Here is a 13,143-nt window from a genome sequence, read left to right on the forward strand (position 1 = left end):
CACACATTTAGAAAGACAAAGAAAAAAAGAATATAAAGGATTGGTTCAGGCTCATCGCACACAAGCAGACATTACACTCTGCTGCAAAAATCTAAATTGCTACTGAAATCAGCACGTGGTGTTCTGAAGTGTTTAAAGGCATTCACAAAGAAATAACTTGGAATAAACTTTATTTAAAAGGTAGTGAAACATTTCTGGATGCTAAGAAAATTGTACACACCTACATTTAAAAATTATTCTCTGTCCTGGTTTTGGTAGAATTAAGGTTTACTGCATATCTCATGTATTGGCTTGCTTTGACCACAGTCTTATCCATTTCAGTATAACTTGTCACTTCCACCTAATTAATACTCACTGATTCTCTACACGGAATATTTGAATTTGTCAACTAGACCCAACAGGGTCTAGTTGGAGGTCTGTCACTAGGGGCTGTCCCCCAAGGGTTGATATTGGGCCCAGTATTGTTTAACTTATTAATCAATGACTTGGATGAAGGGGAAGATGCCTCCTCAGCACTATTGACACAAAGCTGGGAGTAGCCGATACCCCAGAGGGCTGTGCAGCCCCTCAGAGGGACTTTGCCAGGTTGGAGAGATGGGCAGACAACTGTCTGAAATTCAACAAAGGCAAATGCAGGGCCCTGCATCTGGGAAGAAATAATCCCAGGCACCAGTACAGGTTGAGGGCTGATCTGGAGAGCGGCGCTATGGAGAAGAACCTTGGGGTCCTGGTGGACAACAAGCTGTCCATGAGGCAGCAGTGTGCCCTTGTGGCCAAGAAGGGCAATGGTATCCTGAGATGCATTACCAAGAGCACTGCTAGCAGTAACTGGAGGTGATCCTGCCCCTCTACTTAGCCCTGATGAGGTCATATCTGAAGTGCTTTGTCCAGTTCTGGGCTTCTCAGTACAAGAGAGTCATGGAGCTCCTGGAGCAGGTACAGAGGAGGGTGACAAAGATGATTAAGGGACCAGAGCATCTCTCTTATGAGGAAAGGCTGAGGGAGTTGGGCCTGTTCAGCCTTGAGAAGAGACAACTGAAAGGGGACCTCATCAATGTCCATCAGTATCTGAAGGGAGGGTGTCAAGAGGACCAGGCTCTTCTTGGTGTGCCAAGCAATAGGACAAGAGGCAATGGGCAGAAATTGATATACAGGAAGTTCCACCTGAACATGAGGAAGAACTTCTTTACTGTGCAGTGATTGGGCACTGGAACAGATTGCCCAGAGAGGTTGTGGAATTTCGCTCACTGGAAATATTCAAAAACCATCTGAACACAATCCTGCGCAATGTGCTCTAGGATGACCCTGCTTGAAGGAGGTTGGACCAGATGACCCACTGTGGTCCCTTCCAACCTTATCCATTCTGTGATTCTGTGATTTTTGTCTGTCATGTCCAGTCAACCTAATATAATCCCATGGTACAGATTCCATATTGGTGAACTTTCAATAAGTTTACTCTTGCGTTAGATCAGGAACATAAACTGGTTTTCTAGCTCTGGATTTTTATCTATGTAATAGATCTTCCACTACAAAAAAAGTATGTCCCCACAAAAGCACTGGGTTTAGGTACAGGCAAAACAGTCACTTATCTGAGGTGACTTATTACTAGGTCAAAGCATGGTATAAATTTGTTTACATCAGGTCAATCAAGCATTTTCCAGTGTAGGTTGTCTAAAGAGCCAGTCTATGCTTTCAGCCTATGTTGCTGCCATAAAAGTACCAATTCCCACCTTTTTTCTATTTGATTCCCTCATATCGGTTAGTCCTATTCCCCCAAGCTACACCCTGACTAATCTGTATCTCTGGCAGCCCAGCAAGTAGGAGAAGTGGATAATTCTTGGTTTACAGGGTCTGTCATACATTTTTGCAAGGGGAGGTACACTGGGAAATCTAAAGGAAAGTCATTAGTGAGCAACCTTCCTTCTGTTTTCAAGTTGTCCCTATGTCTTGAAAATAAATTTTGCCAAGTCTTGCCAAGCTTGTTATTCCTGCTCCAGTCCTGCAAACCCACTCTGATCTGTACCACTCTTTCTTCCCTTCTTCTTATCCCATAATCCTAATCTGTGCTTTTCCATGTCTTCCCTCTGCTCTCCTTTCTCTCCTCTTCCTCTGCTACCCGAGTATTCAAATCTTGTTCTGGTGAGGATAAAGACAAAATAATAATTCTTGACAGTAAGCTTCAAAAATGGTCTTTTATTCTCTTCCCCCTGTACACTTTTACTTTTCTACTGTAGTGTGTGGTTTTTTAAAATTAATAAATATAACCTCAGAAATTTATGGGGAGTCGGTTCTAAGTAGAAGATGACAGAATTTTTAAAAGTAATTTTTAAAGACATAACATTTTCCACTAAATTCTGGTATTTTTCTTTTAATTTGTACCAGTTTATGAGAGAATTTTTGCAGTCACATCCCAGTAATATTTCAGAATTAAATTTTTTTTTCCTCCCTATCACACAGCTTTACCCCAAGAAAACAAAATAACCCCAAGGAGTTAGAGGACCCTCCCTGTATTTAGGGAAAGCATGAAACACTACAGGATGACAGATGCTACAAAACAACGATCAGTGAGGAGTCTTTAGAAACTTGTATTGCTCTTTTTTTAAATTACTAAACTTCATGTAATTAACGCAAATAAAAATATGTTTTAAAACCTTCTTCTGAAAATACTAGATTGTAAAACGTGAAATGTCATACTTATTTCAGAATGCAGAGTTAATAAATCTAACAGGTTTACACATAACACAATTCCCCTTAATGGCATAATTGCAGGCAAGCTCTCCGTCTTTATGAACAATAGATCTTTTGTTCCTGAAGGCAAAAAAAAAAGTTGATAGTGGCATTAAAACCATATGTAATTGTCTTCTGTAATTAAAAGACTAACAAGTTCTTTTTCTGTCTTCTGTTGCCTACACAGCGCACACAGATAGTATCATTTTTGGAAAGAATTAACAAACTTCCATTTGTTTACTCAGTAGACCCCTTTGGCCTACTTTTACAACTATTTGCCTTGGAGACAAATCTATTCTGTCAGCTCTACTGCCAAAATTAACATTTCTCTTTCCCCTCTTCCCCTCCTTTCCTCTCTTGTCACAAATCGTCCCTCCTCCCAGTGTGAGGACCTCTGCTACTATTTCTGATTATTAGACCTTCAGAGTCCTAACCTCTGTGCAGCCTTTCCTAAGTTACATTTTAAACAATATGCACAAGAGAGAGGTTAATTCAATTTCTAGACAATCACAGACAAGACCCTGTAATATGAGGCCCTACATAACCATTAGTTCTATTTTTCTTTCCTTTCCAGAAACATCCTGCAAAGGAAAACCTCTCCTCCAAGCCTAATTATTTTCTCAGACAGATCCCGTTATAGTTTCGTGCAAATTGTATGGCTTTCTACTGTCTCCCAAATTCCACATTCACAAAATATTTAAGAAACTGTCATAAGTGTAAGAACCTAAAATAAAAAATCCATTTATGATTTTTTGTCAGATAACATTTAATAAGTAAACTGTTTTCTTAGGAGAACAATTTCTACATTGTCCCCTGGTTCATGCATATACACAGCTAGTCTCAAGTAGTGGGAGCTATTCCTCAGCACTGGTTGGGACGAAGACTTGTTGCATCACATCAATGACATACCACTGAAAACGAGACCTGACCTGCTACATCAGACACTGTCTGCCACAGACAAAAGCACATAGGTAAGCAATTCAATACCAAATTACCTCAGCTGTCATTAAGGTGATGTTTGAGGCATGGGAAACACACCTGGTGTGGGACTGCACTGTTTATTGTGGAAAGAAGAATTCATCTTCACAATTGGCAAGAACACAGTTATTTGAAATGACAAACACTAGAATAGACATATATTCTTTTTCCGATTCTAACTCTATTTTTTTTCTATCTACACGTTGATAAAAGAGGAGGATTACTTCTCATGAATTTCTTTTGGTGATTACATGAAAATTAACTGAAAAAGAAAACACTCAATTGAAATACTTATCTGGTAATAACTTGCCAGTTGCCAGTTCAGTTCAAGAGAGTTGTGAATTTAAAAAAGGGTCAGTGAATAAAAATAAGTGAAGTATTTTTTTTTCCCAAACACAGACCGAATTTTAGTTTTTCATCTTTTTTATATATATATACATTTTTGCTCTCTATCATAGAGCACAAACCTCCTATCTATAGGATCTGATCAGCCTTACTGCCATTACACTTGGGATAATCATGGTAAGAGAATTTTCTGTTCTCAAGGACTGAAAAAGATTCAAAGATAAATCTTTGAAGTATTCCCCCTCTCTGTGGAGGGATCACTAAAGCAGGATACACATCACTATCAAAGGGAAACCGGGCCAAAGAACCCAGGAGAACTCATGACTAGACACAGAAAAAATAGCCACAAAGCAAGTCTTGCAAGAAAATTCCAGTTTTATGCTGACTAGGGCAACATTAACTTATGTCCAGGCTATTCTAGCCTACTGATCCTCTTGGGAATAAGAAGATTACTTCCTAGCTGTGAGATGGCAACAATGCTTCTGGAGAGTTAAAATACCCCAAATGAAACCAAACCCAACCCAAATCAACCCAAAAGACACTGAAAGTAACACAGAGGAACAGATACACTGCAGACAATCTGAGAAAAACAAAATTCCTTGAATAGAGAACATTGTTTTAAAAAGACACTTGTTTCACAAATTCTGGATACCAAGAACAAAAAATTACCAGTTCATTTCACTATCCCTTTGTTGTAGGTTCTCAATATTGCATAAGGTGTGCAAATAAAAGCAAAACAGGCTGAGACACCAACAATAGGGTTTGCATATGTGTGTTCATATGCAAAAAGACTTCCAGCTTGCACCTTAGGTCCATTCCTGCAGGCCATGCTAGCATTCATGCAAATTTGTAGAGAATTGTCCCCTTGAAAGAGAACAGAAACTGTAAGATGACAGATAATGACTGACCAAAAATAACCCCCAAAAATCTAATAAAAGGAGCATAGATTTTATGTAACTGGAATTAATTTTATCAGTCATTATATATTTTGCCAAATTTCAAATTACACTTAATTTTTCTGCTCTTTCCTACTGTCTTCTTCATTATCTTTCCACCATTTCTGCTCTTGCCTGTGTTTCCACTGTACCACTATTTGCCTTGCTTTTTCTACACCTGTGCTTAGTTTTCACCTACATTGTATCTCCCATATGTTAAAATGATAGCAACTAAATATTTAATGCAGACACTGAAACACAATCACTAGACTGGAAAGTCAATAGTAAAGAGTCAAATCAGAGATATTTTGGTAGCAGGGGAACAATGATTAAGATACTAATTTTTCACTCTTCAAACCTTCTTTGCTTTTCCACTGGCTACATGATGGCAAAGCTAGAACAGATTTATTAACAGAAAAGGACAGTCAGATGCCAGGTGAGCAGCAGTTCATGCACAGTGGCATCAAGTAGCAATTCACACAATATACCTTTCTTTTTCACTCTTCTTTTCTTTTTCATTCTTTTCTTTATGCCCTCACAATCCTCCATGCATGGAAGTACATAGAAGCACATGTGTCTGGGATTTTAATGACTCTGAACAAAATATAAACAGAGTTGAACAGTACACTGACTAAGTAAGCACCAGGGTCTTAAGAAAAACAGTTCGAGGTTCTCTCTAACTCATAATCCTGCTGGAACTTCTGTTTTTTGAGAGTCACTAAGGAATAGAGAGGTTTTCCTCTCCGCACACTCTTAAAAGTTAATTTAAAATGGCAGCTGAAGTGAAACTTTAAGATATAGCCTTAGGGAGAAATTATAATAGGGAAGGAACTCTGACCACCACAAAAAGTGCAGAGAGATAAGCTGTAAATTAAAAAGTAATTTTATCCTTAGTGGTGTTAAGTATGTGCCGCAAGAAAAGTCAAAATGAAATACTCTGACATTCTTGTACTGGCAGAGTCAGCATTTCCATCACAATACTGTGTAACTTCCATTTTGTTTTTTCTCCTAAGTAGCCCAACACTTCCAGACTGAAAAAAAAAAATTACTACTTAAAGAATTTGATTTTTAAAAGGAATCAGCTTCGTCATATGAGTTTTAGAGTACGGTGCAATAATCAGATGATTCAGATGCTTATGCACTTTACACATTGCTCAGTTTTTGTGCAATATACAATTTCATTAGTTGCATAGGTAACTCATAATGAGGTTACCAATAACATACACACTCCAAATATTTATATTTCGTAATCTTAAAAAAAAGAACGTAATCTTAAAAAAAAGAAAAAGAATATCTGAATACAGATGCTGGTGCTTTGCCTACACCATCAGTTAAGCAATTAATAAAAGGTTCTATACACTGAAAACCACAGAAGTCAATTTTATAATTAAAAGTGTGTTATATTATAAACAGTGTATATTATATATTCAGAATTTAATTGATTCTTCAGATGTCACGCAGTCTTCCTCTAGCTCTCACAAATTTCAGTGAGGACCTCACAATCAGCTGACTAAATTGCATGATCATGTGCTTGGAAACCAAAACTGCTCTCTTAAATTGCAAAAAAAGGGCAAGAGAATACTAAAATGGCTGTATTTTCAAGACATATATCAACACTTCAGCCTGCCATTTCCTACAAGTTAACTCTGCTTCTTCTGAAGTGAAGCTTTCCGTCATGTTTTGTGCAAGGATGCAAAGTAGAGGGGGTACAGAAGTAACAGATGTAATCAGCTTCCACGAACAGTGAGCAATAGCCTCTGTCACTGCGAGCTGCAGTAAGTCCAAAGATGGAGTTTTTTAGCTTATTCCTGTAATTTAGGAAAATGTCTTGCCTACATTCCTGAGTAGGTTTTCCAAGCCTCTTTCTGTTCACTTTACCTGCGGAACAAGGATTCTACTCTGTTTCAGCATTTTAGCTGGGGAAATAAACTGCAAGTTAGCTTGACATTTTGATAGCTCCAGACAAGATGCTGAGTTACAGCCTGTACCTCATGTCATTCTCTCTGGGTATTCTCTCCGCATTGCTCCACGGATTTACATAGATGTGTACAGCTAATTACAAAAGAAAAACAGCATTGTCAGATTTGATTAAAACTAATTGTTCTGTCTTAGAATCACAGGATTAGCTTAGAAGGCCCTAATTTTTTTTTAAAGATTGTGTCTTGTCCTTAACTTTGCAACTGTTGGCCTCACTTTATAACTTTTAGAGTAGAAGCTTTAAAAAATATTTTTGATGGAGGCTTTTAATTACCTGAATGATAAAGATATTAACACAAGAAAAAATGAAATCAATGCTAGAAAGTATGAAAATTGAACACAACACTGAGCAAAGCAAAGATTCACAGTTGCATAACTTGAAATATACCAAACTTTTTAGAGAACATTTCTTTTACTTCTTTAGATTAAGAGAATTTTAAATAATTTTCTTGACAGTTATGATTATGGGGCAGTGGTATAACACATGCCACTGATTTCAACTCTGTTATTGCTAAATTGTTCTTAGGTACAATAAGAATTTTTAATACAAAATGTATTTTTCTGAAGTTACTGAAAGTACTGAAATTTACTCCTACAAATTTACTACTGAGGCAACCACCTCTTGTTTCCTAAGGTCCTTCTGCTTTACCTTAGCTTCTGTTATAAGTTATTTTTAAAGGAGTATCATTGTCAAAACTATTGTGAGCACTGTAATATGAACTAATAGTGACTATATCTCTTGGTAATTCTCCATGGAATTAAATGTTCTGAAATACAAATTGTTGGGTTTTTCTTAGTTATTTTTTTTAATTAGCTGACAGCTATGGTTAGATTTATACTTTTTTTGAGAGAGAGTCTATCTTGGTGTAAGAGAAACATAAACAGCAATTTAAATAATTAAACTGATCTTTTTATTACATTTATCATAATTTGAATATGTACTATGAAAAATTAAAGAAAATTAGTTTATAAAGCAAACACATTCAAATTTAGTAAAATTTCATTGTTATAAATTTCATGTCTCTGTGATAATCTCATACTCTGATAAAAGTCTGGAAGATATGCATGATATGATGCAGTAATGAGATATCTGGATACAAAGGAAAAAATGGTGAGATTTAATGAATAAAACTGAATTACATTCCATGCCTATAATGAAGAAGGATCAGCTTTATATGCTAATCTTTTCTGCATATAAACCAGAGAAAATATATCATATAGAAAAAAGACACCTGCTGTATGACTTATTTGGATATGCTATGCAAAGCTACTGATTTGTGATAAATTAACATTTCTGTTATAACAAGTTGTGCAGGATGCTAATGTTCACTATTGTCTATTCACTTCTTGCAGGTGTAACTTTTATAAAACTGTTTTTTTAGAACACTGATTATAAGGAAAATACCTAAATATTTAACAGAAAAGCAATGAAAACCATCTAGCAGCTTTTTTTTTGGTCTGCCCTCAAAATCTCATAGGTACATTTATGCCATACAGCAAAGGAACCAGGGAAGTGACTCTTGTTGTTGACAATACTGTGAGGTTGGTGCAAATGATATTTCACAAATGCATCCCATGGTATCCAAATGAGACACCACATTTCAGGTAATCCTGTTTCATCATGCAGATCAAAGACATCTGTAAAGCTGTATTTATTCAGAAAGAACAAGAAGGAGATCATATTTCATCAGCTGACCAAAAAGTGGTCAATCATTTAAATTCAGGTTTAAATGATTAACGGGTATAGCCAACAATTTCCCACACTTTCAGAGTCACAGAACTATGAAACACACTAAACAGAAGAATTCAGCTCTGAACACAAGAGAAAAAACCCAGCATCTGAAACACTCATTTTTTTGCATTTAACTAGCTATTACACAGGAGCCACTATAGTTTTACGTGTGAAATGCCAGACACTGAGTAATAATTTCTTTCATTCTGACAGGTAATTAAATCCACTGGTTTTGTACAACTTCCTTCTTGGGCCTGGAACATCTTACCATGAATTCAAAGTGTGGTAGACATTGTCTGCATTTCAGATTGTTCCTCTAATTCATATGTCAGTAAGTCAAACAGACTCCTTCTACTTATGTCTGTAGTTGTGCCAGCAAAAAAAATTGATTTATCTGCTGTTTTGTTTCATGCAAAGATTATCATCTCTACACCAAAAAATCAGAATGTTACATTTCCAAAGTAGAGATGCTGCTCCCTATTTTTCACCCTGCAGCTAAAGGTACGCACGGAAATAAATACATGCAAATTTTCTCTCCAAAATGAACTTGCAAGTTAATCCAGGAAATTCTGCCTATGTTCTATAAACATTGAGGATGCTCCTCAAATATTTTTTCAAATAAAGCTTTAGAAAGATATCCCACACACATTAAATAGTAGTCTTCAAATGCAACCAGCCCTGTACTAAGAGTATACCAGTGGTACATAAAGCATATGAAAACAGAGTCACAGTTTAATGCTTCAGAAAAACCACACATACAGTATTAGAGATAACATTCCTGGTTTCATACCTATTGTTCTCAACTTCAGAGCATGCTGGAAGAGCCAACTAGAGCAGCATACTATGCCTCACTCAATTTATTCCACCATTCCCTCCCCCATACATTTTCCCTGTTCTGTTAGGTTAGGAATACTCTTATGCATATTTTCAGTAAGAACATTCACCACAATTTTCCACAGTGTCTAGCACATGGCACATCTTACCGAATACAAGCATTGGACCACCTGGTAGCAATGGTCTAGGCAGGATCTAATGGTTTAGAGCAACAGTTCTACTTATCTACACGGAATGTCGGCAACTGCACAATGAATGTTCTTGTGTCTGAGGTAGCTGAATAAAAATGTTTCTCTAAAGAAAGGCTCAATAACTAGGACTTTGAGCACTGAAACAGTAATTGAACATGAGATAATTAGGTATGTTTTATTACTGAGAAACAGGGTAAGCACTTTGTCCACTGTTACCCAGGAAAGGTAAGAGCCAGCTCAAAACTCAGCTTCCACTGCCTTAACTCTAAGGCCACCTTCCATATGCTGACCAGGTCTCTAGAATAAGAGCAGATTCTGACCCTGCATTGCCAGATGTACTCTTAGCCACAAAATTATTTCTCAATATTTTTGAAAGCTAGCAGATTGGCGTGAAGGTACTGATGTAAGTTATTATACAGCACTGCACAGAAACAAAGTACTGGAGTTTCATTCTTAGGAGTCTGTTTGCCTGTTGCAGAAGGATTTTATGTGGTCATCTTTCATTAAGTGTGAAGACAGTCAAGCACCTAACGCAATAAATAACTGTAAATTTGTTCACTTAAATTGAAGATACCATTGCTTGGTTTATGCAGACTTATGCTTACATCAAATTACCTCTTCTGATATTTGATAGGAAATTAATAAGATCATGGAAGGGCAGGAAAAAAAAGAAAATTTAAAGGAGTGACGACGGCTACAGTAGGCTAAAAAAAATTAAGTATTTAATAATCACATGTGAAATGCTGAATGTTTTTCAGACCCAAAGAACTGTTGAGGCTTGTAGGATTAACACGATTTCTTGTCTGGCTGAAATGGAATGCATAGTGGCTATAAGCGAAATGCTGCTCTTAGCTATCCCTTATACGTATACCCTCCTTTGACCAGAAACAGATTTTCAAATAGCATTCTGTTGTTATTTTGCCTACATGAGGAGGGGAACCCATTACAGAATGGCCAGACATAATCTTCCAGTGAAATAATATCTTGAACTTAGAAGAAAGGAGAGTACAGAATTAAAAGTAAAGCAAAAGATGCAAAGTTATAAGGATAAAATTGCATTTATGCAATTTGAATTTTACGTATAAGGTGAATTGAATTTAATGTGATTGCGGTGAGTTAGTGGCAAGCTCATGGCTGACAACACACCTTTCAGATGAATCCATTATATTTCTCAAAACTGTAATACTTAAAAAAAGTAAGAAGATTAAAAGTATTTGAGACCAAGCACTCTAGTTTACAGAAAACAACATTCAATTATGAAACCCTAATAACTTGCAAATCAATAAAAAGTAAAAAGAAACCTCCATCCAGGATGTATAGTCTTGTTCATACTGAAAACACGGAAGTGGTAGCAGTGGAACTTGGAGGTTTACCTTCAAAACTGGCAGACATCTTGCTGGAGTTATGAAAGTTAGAAAGTTATTATATCCACTGTGACATACGTTGCAATCAACGCACTTTTTATATGCATGATTACATGATGGCTACAGATGACAGTTATCTATGTTATAGTAGCTGAATAGATAAACCTTTGCATCTGCAATGTGAGATAAACTAGACCAGATTAAATACAAAATGAAACCCTATATAACCAATACAAAACTATTTCATTCTTATATGGATACTATTCTCTTATCATCTCTCCCTTCCTTTTCCTTACTTCCCGTTTACTTCCAATCTAGAGTCAGTAAATATAAACTTGTTGACCAGAAGATAAAATGCCTGATTCATTCAGGTCATGTCAGCAACTTAGTAACTGACACCAAGCAAGAAAGCTGTCAGCAGTTTTGTCAGTGCCTTGCATTATGTGTGACAGCAGTGAAATTTATTCAGTGACGCTCAGCCTGCAGAGATCGGTATCATTCTACAGAGTGCCATAGGATGCAGAGAACAAGCACCTCAGTAGGGCACTGACTGTGGTTTTCAATACTAGTGGCAGGTCTTGAAAGGTATTTACAGATAGCAAAATCAACATGTATAACATGTTAGTTTCTCAGACTACTGGTCTGGACTGAAACAGGAAGCTTTCTGAATTAATTTCCCACATTAACTAGCAAAACAATACTGATTATACCTTCTGATTCATAATGTAATATTACAAAGGATATTTTTCACAGTTGCTGCTGAAAAGGCTTGATCTCTATGTAACAGCTGTCATATTTACAAGTAACTGTACTTTTCTGCAGCATGCTATGTCCTTATATCCTACCTCAGAGGTAAGTACAATAACAGATATAGCAGAAAGCAACCCATTAAAAGAGGAAAAATAAGATTTAATACTTTGGACTCCCAGATAACCTCTGTGGTATCGTAGGACAGATTTAGAGTGTACTGTGTGAAAGGGTCTAGTTGAAACAGCAGATAAGAGGAAGGAAAGGGTGGGGAAGGAAAACTGCCTGTCTTTGGAGCCTCAGTTTTCCCAAAACTTATGCCACCATTTCCTCAGCATCCTTTACACAGCACTCCTTTACTGAAATTTCATGCCATAGCAAAATCTGACTGATTTACTTGGTTCATGCAATTAGATACCTGTCATTAGAGTTAACTGGTGCATTACTGTGCATTTTATAACCTACAAGTAATCTTCCTTAGAGAAGGATTACATTCACTTCCTAAGCCAAATCTGAGGACTAGTCATCACCTTTCCCTAAATAATAATGACTATTTTGTGCTATCTGTTCAGATACCAGTTAAAGTGCTTTACACACCATCACTGGCTGCCAGACACAGCACAGCTCTCACTTCAGTCTTAGTTTCAGCCTTAGCAGCCAAGCTTATATCCATGTTTGACGGTTGCCAATATGGTACGATCCAAGAGCATGCATATACCTCTGCTTTGTGCTTTGGTGACTATCTGCATAGTTATGACTGGTGCCTGATCCATGATTTCAATATTCTTTTCAAACTTTCAAGATTCTTCCCCCTACCAACACACACTGGCCTACCAGCTATGCCTCAAAGCATACCATGTGTATTTTTCACAACCATTATGTAAACTGAAATATGAAACAGTTCCAAGAACAGTTTTAAGTGGAAAATCAAAAATTCCATAGGAATCCAGCAGGTTGAGGATTAACACTCAAGACTGCTACTCCTTTTTGCAATGTTCACATATGCTTGTTGTGGCCCCTGTAAGTCCTGTAATTCATTGATCCTTATTTCCAGCCCTTTTCCATCATGACTCTTCCTGTTTGAAAAACTGGCTAAGGAGAGGCCATCTATTTTACATATGAGCAGTGTAATGCAGATTACACCAGCATTACAGTCAGAAAAAATGGGTAACCAGTCACTATGTTTGAGAAGAATGACGAATAACTGTATACTTTCAGAAACTCTATCAAAGCTGGCCTAAAGATATCTCAAAGAACAGAATATTCTGGTATTTATATGAAGACACAGGGATATTCCCACCTCTGCTTCACTT

General features: G+C 36.9%; 1 protein-coding gene across 6 annotated transcripts in view; it reads right to left on the minus strand.

Moving 5' to 3' along the window:
* Positions 1–13,143, minus strand: part of PALLD (palladin, cytoskeletal associated protein) — a 202,143-nt gene that overhangs the window by 130,612 nt on the left and 58,388 nt on the right. The gene's annotated exons all lie outside the window — the stretch shown is intronic.

Source organism: Pipra filicauda, unplaced genomic scaffold (genome assembly GCF_003945595.2).
Source record: "Pipra filicauda isolate LSUMZ 115617 unplaced genomic scaffold, ASM394559v2 scaffold196_size3971931_pilon, whole genome shotgun sequence".
NCBI classification, from domain to species: Eukaryota; Metazoa; Chordata; class Aves; order Passeriformes; family Pipridae; genus Pipra; species Pipra filicauda.